This window comes from Macaca nemestrina, chromosome 2, assembly GCF_043159975.1.
Source record: "Macaca nemestrina isolate mMacNem1 chromosome 2, mMacNem.hap1, whole genome shotgun sequence".
Lineage (NCBI taxonomy): Eukaryota > Metazoa > Chordata > Mammalia > Primates > Cercopithecidae > Macaca > Macaca nemestrina.
In genome coordinates, this window is record NC_092126.1 from 28,314,443 (window position 1) to 28,321,108 (window position 6,666).

A 6,666-nucleotide genomic window follows, 5' to 3' on the forward strand; every position below is an offset into this window, starting at 1 on the left:
TCCTGCCTCCTGGGTTCAAGCAATTCTCCTGCCTCAGCCTCTGGAGTGGCTGAGACTACAGGCGCGCACCACCATGCCTGGCAAATTTTTTCTATTTTAGTAGAGTCGAGGTTTCACCATGTTGCCCAGGCTGGTCCCGAACTCCTGAGCTCTGGCAATCTGCCCGCCTCAGCCTCCCAAAGTGCTAGGATTACCAGCATCAGCCACCATGCCTGGAGTTGCTTGCTTTTTAATAGGGTGATTTGTCTTTTTCTTGTTGAATTGTTTATATTCCTTATAGATTCTGGATAGCAGACCTTTGACGAATGCATATTTAGTGAATATTTTCTCCCATTCTGTAGGTTGTCTGTTTACTCTGTTGATGGTTTCTTTTGCTATGCAGAAGCTCTTTAGTTTAATTAGGTCCCACTTACCAATTTTTGTTTTTGTTACAGTTGCTTTTGAGGGCTTAGTTATAAATTTTTTCCCAAGCCTGATGTTCAAAATGGTATTTTCTAAGTTTTCTTCTAGAATTCTTACAGTTTGAGGTCTTACATTTAAATATGTAGTTTATCTTGAGTTAACTTTTATACATGGTGAAAGGTAAGGGTCTAGTTTCATCCTTTGACATATGGCTAGGCAGTTACCCCAGCACAATCTCAGGGGAGTAGGTTGAGGCACTCAGCAATGACACATACAGACCAGTTCCAGGTCATGAAACTGGCCCAGGCTGCAATTCTCATCACCTAGGAGAAATCACAGCTGTGGCAGATATCCTGCCCCAAGCCTTCCATGGGGGAGAGCACAATTCCAGTGTCTACTGCTAAGGCGGCATTCCACAATTCTGGTTATAGAATTCTGGTTATAGAATAGCACCTACTCTACTCCAGGGCAGGTGCTCCAATCTACAGCTCAAGACTAAAATGCCTGTGCAGCCATGGGACCTAGATGCCAAAGAATGGCTGGTTTGTATGCACTCAGATTAAAAGTGGTGTCCTGTTCTCTGTCCTGGGTCTGGGAAAATGTCTGCAGTTTTTCCCACTATTTTTCCCTCATAGCATCTCCAAGTCTCTCCCCATGATAGCTACGGGGCTTTGGAGAAACAAAGTGCTCTCTCTCAGCCTTGGACCCCCAGTGGAAAGGCGAGTCACAGAGTGAGAGTCTCTTCCTCTCTCATATACCAGGGCTTCATTCACTTTTATCAGTTGGACACCTGTCATGGCAGCTGTTTGCCTGTGTTCTCTTTCCTATGATCTGGGGTGTCCTTTGTGATTTTGGTGCATTCTCATTTTCCTTCTTGCACGAAAGCTCACATAATTGATTCTTATGTGTGATCTTGCTACTTTCAAGGCACTGAGTCATGCTAAAAGCCTCTAATCCACCATCTTGGGAAAACTTTTTGGGAATGTTTTTATAATCAGATTAATTTTTTTATACATATAGGCTATTCAAATATTGTATTTCTTCCTATGTCAATTTTTTAAATTGTGTTTTTCTAGGAACTTTATTACTTCATTAAAAATTAAAAATTTATTTGGTTCAATTTGTTTATAATAGCCTCTTCAGTTTTTAAAGCCTGTGTGTTTCATTCCTGACTACCGTAATTTGCACTTTCACATTTTCCTTTATTAATTTCCCCAGATGCTTATGACTTTCATTGATCTTTTCAAAGAACTAACCAAGGTTTGACTTTGTTTATTTTCTCTAATATCTATATGTTTATTTTGGCTCTTATATTAACTATTTCTTTTCTTCTATTTTCAGTTTGATTTTCTGCTCTCTCCTTTTTCAACTTTATGAGGATACTCAAGTAGTTCACTTTCTTCTTTCCAAGTTATGCATTTGTAACTGAAGCTTTTTCTCTCAACAGAAAATTATCTGAATTCTATATGTTTTAATATGTCATACTGAGACAGCCAGGTGGCAGGTGGGAGGGGGTCCCTGGAGAAACTCCAACCAGCCTGCCCACTGGGGTGGAGCCTAGGGAAATTCACATCGTTTGCAGGGGGCAGGATACTGGCCCCTCCTCTTCCTGTGTGGAACCTGGGATTCAATCAGCCAGGTAGGAAGTGCTCTAGCAGAGAGACTCAGGCCTTGTGAGAGTCCTTGTTTCCTCCTTTTTTTCCCTTTTCACCCAATAGAACCATGCTTTACTCACCCTTTAAACCGTCTACGAGCCTAAATTTTCGTGGCTGTGGGATGGGCAAAACCCCTGTCTTTAGCTAAACTAAGGAAAAGCCCTGCAACAATGTTTTCATTATCATTTGGTTAAATATGTTTTATAATTTCTATTATATATATATTTTTATTCATGTGTTGTTTAGAATAATATTTAATTTACAAATATTTTGAGATTTTCTTTTTTTCTTTGTTATTGATTTATAGATTAATTTTATAAATATATTCTGATTGATATCAATCCTTTGTCATTTGCTGAGAGTTGCTTTATGAACTAGCCTATTGTTTATTGGAGTTTTTACTCAAATATTCTGCTCATATTTGAGTACAGCATTTGTTCTAGCTATATGTTGCTGAATAACATCAACAACTTTAGTGATTTAAAACATTGACTTTGAATGAAAATCTGAAATTTAGAAAGAGTTCAGTAGGGACACTTTTTCTCTTCTCCACATGGTATCAGCTGGAATGGCTTAAAGGCTGGAAGCTAGTATATGTCATTCATGAAATTTGTTCCTTTTTTCTAAGTAGTTGAATTTATTGACAAACAATACTTTGATATTTTTAGTCACTCTCTCTTTGTTATAGTTAGTATTTTGGGGTATATATTTTTACATCTTTTTAATTGCAGTCTTTCTGTGTCTTTATATTTAAAATGAATTTCTTGAAACAACATGTAGTAAAACTTTTGTTTTTTTCCATTTCAGTAACATTGCCTTATAATTGGAGTATTTAGTCCATTTACATTTAGTGTAAATAATGATATATTTGTATTTACAAATATACATCTCTTTTTACAATTTATTTTTATTTGTTCATCCTGTTTTGTGTTCCCCTTCATTTTCTTCTTTTGCCCTAATCTAGTAATTTTTTTATTGACTTGTTCATTGAACTTTATTTTGCTAACATTTTAGCAGTTACTCTAGAAAATGCAGCATAAGTCCTTGACTTAATCATATTTCATATATAAGTACTTTTGTCACTAACCTGACAATGCTAGGACTTAAGAACACTGTAACTCCATTTGTTTTTGTGTTATTCTTGTCATGCATTTAAAATTTACATATATTTTAATTTTTAAAAGAAAGTTATTCTTTGGGAAGCTGAGGTGGGAAGATCCCTTGAGGTCAGAAGTTTAAGACCAGCCTGGTGAGACGATGGGTCACAAAAAATAAAAAAATTGGCCAGGGATGGTGGCCCATGCCTGTAGTCCCAGCTACTTGGGAGGCTGAATTGGGGAGGATTGACTGAGCCCAGGAGGTCGAGGCTGCAGTGAGCCATGATCCCTTCACTGCACTTCAGCCTAGGTGACAAAGTTAGACCATGTCTCAAAACAAACAAACAAATGGTTATAATTATCCTTTTGTTCAGTCAATTTACTCATATATTTACTCCTCTTTCATTTATTCTTTATTTTTCTTTTATTTTTATGTTTCTATCTGGAATAATTTTCTTTTCTTGTTTTGCTGGCAAGTATGTAGAACAATGAAGTCATTTTCTTTCTGTCTAAAAAGCTCTTTCGCAAGAAGCATGAACGTGCTGACAATAGATTTTTTGTTTTTGATTTTTTGTTTCACTTTTGAAGGATATTTCACTGGGTTTGGAATTCTGTGTTAGAAGTTATATTCTTTCAGCACATTTAAGATTTTATGATTGTCTTTTTGCTTTCAGTCTTATTTTCTACTTTGAAGGTAGTATGCCTTTTTTTCATGGTTGCTTTTATCCAAAGTAATTTATTGTGGAAAATTTCAAGCAACTATGAAGTTTTACAGAATATTATAAGGAACCCTATTTATCAAACATTCAGCTTAAAAAATTATGAATTTGTGCTTAGTCTTCTTTAATCTCTATTCCCACCTACTTATTATTGTGAAGCAATTTCTCATCAGCTTATTTAAGTATGTATCTCTATTTACTAAGAGCTCATTTTATCTTTAAAAAAAGACATAATCACAATACTATCATCATGCCTAAAAAATAAGAATTCCTTAATATGATCCAATATTTAATTATTTAAATTATTTGAAAACAGCAAAAAAATATGAAATCCACACACATATATTTAACATTCTCAACAGATACTCAACATGTGTGAGTGCATGTGTGTGTTTGATTATCTTTTGGTTTGAATATGAGGTCAAATAAGTCTATCGTTCGGATTGGTTGAAGTATCTTTTAAATCTCCTAATAGACTTCCCTCTTTCTTTTCTTTTCTTTCCTTCCTTCCTGCCTTCCTGCCTTCCTTCTTTTCTGCCTTCCTTTCTCCCTTCCTCCTTCCCTCCCTGCGTCCCTCCCTTGTCTTTTGTAATGTTTTTCACTATATTTTTGGGTTAGATTCCAGGAGTCCATGTAATTTTCTTAGACATCATGAAATCCTCCTTCGTAAAAGTTGTACCATTTTGAATTCTCATAGGCAATGTATAAGAACAATTATTTTTCCACAGCCTCACCATCAGAATATGTTGCAGAATGGTTGGATGTTTGCCTGACTTTTATTTTATTTTATTAACATTTTTTAAAAAATAGAGATGTGGTCTCCTTATGTTGCCCAGACTGGTCTCGAACTTCTGGGCTCAAGTGATCCTCCTGCCTCGGCCTCTCAAAGTGCTGGGATTGCATGCATGATCCACCTCACCCAGCCTTGCCTGGCTTTTAAATAGTTTTCTTTCTATTTGTTTTTTAGTAGTTTTACTGTGGTGGGCCTATATATGGGTCTCTATAGATTTATTTTGTTTGGGGTTTGCAATGGTTCTTCAGTCTATGGCTTCATGTCTATCACCATTTTTGGGAAATTCTCAGGCATTGCCTGTTTAAATATTGCTACACTCACATTCTCATTCTTCTCCATCTTTGGGGCTCTAATTACTTATTAGACCTTTTGTTGTGTTTCATGTGGATCTTGCGCTCATTTTCCTCTTTCTATCCTTTTATCCTTTGTGCTTTATCCGGACACATTTTTCACTTCACAAATTGTCTCTTCTGCTGTATCTAATCTGCTTTTACATATGCTGAGTTCTTAATTTGAATTAATGCATTTATCAGTTCTAGAAGCTTTAATTATTAGTTCTTTAATAATTTAATCATCTGTTTTGTTAAACACAGTAATTTTAAACTCTGTGTTAGATAATCCCAATAAATGGGTCCTTTGTGGTTTTATTTTTTTCTAGATATTCCTGGTCATTTTTTATTTAATGATGACCATTATATGTAAAAAATTATAGAAGCTCTTGAGGATGCAATTTTTCTCTACATAGGGTTTACACTATTGTCTGGTGTAAGGCAGACAGAATAGAGAGGCAGGTGGAATAGGTACAGGTTTCATTAATTCTGTGAGGAACTGACTTCACTGGCACTCGTTTAAGGATGCACTTCTTGTAAAGCTCTGTAACATGGATTTCTCCCTGTCCCTGGGGTATGGCCATTTTAAGGTCCTGCTGAGAGTCCAGATGAAGTGTTTACTGGACTCTTATATTTTTTCTGGTCCTGAATTCTAATTTTCTTTCTTCAGCCCTTGAGACTGCCCAAAATTCTTTCTTGTCAGCATCTTTGTATTTGGCTTCTTAGATTTTTGCCTTATGCAGCATAAATATTCAACAACTGCCTTGACTTAAAACCACCGTGTGTTAGACTTCTCTTCATTCCTTTCTCTTCAGGATTTTGACCATTTAATTATTGGCTGCATTAGGATCTGCAAGGTCTAATTTTTGTCTCTTCATCCCCTTGAGTTTGCCAGAAGCTCTGCTTTTGTAGTTCTCTTTCTAGATTCTGATGCCATGCAAAGAATTTGCAAATGCCTTGAAGGTAAAAGTGGGTGGTGTGCTTGGCTTACTTCTCTGTAATCCTGATGTCTCAAGTCCTAGTTGCTTTGGTAGCTCTCTGATACTTTCAAATGGAGTTTTTAGAGAGGTATCATATTCAGTTTTCTAATTATTCTTGGAGGGAGAGTTGTTCCTCAGCAAGCTATTCTATAACATCGAGAAGGTAAAGTCACCTACGTATTTGTTCAGCACCTGAATTTTATAACATGAATATCTTCTATATTTTATAATTTCTGTGAGTTCTTTAAAGGGAGTTATCTAATATGTATATGCATATCTGTGTTTGTGTGTAGGGGGGTCCTGCATATACTTTTGGTTGTAGAGGCCTTTCTATGGGGCAGTTTCACTTCAGCTTTTCCTGGGGCTCTATGGCATAAATCATTTTTGTATCAGTCATCATGTTTATTTATGTGACTGGAGCTTCTTCATATGTGGGTGGCACACATGTGATCCTTACCCATGGGTAATTTAAAATTTAGTTTTTCTTGGCCTAGTAGAGTGGCTCATGCCCATAATCTCAGCTCTTTGGGTGACCGATGAGGGAAGGTAGCTTGAGGCCAAGGGTTTGAAACCAGCCCGGGCAACATAGTGAGACCCCATCTCTAAAAACATTTTTTTTTAAAAATTAGCCAACTGTGATGTCACACCAGTAGTCCCAGGTACTCAGGAGGCTGAGGTGGGAGGATCCCGT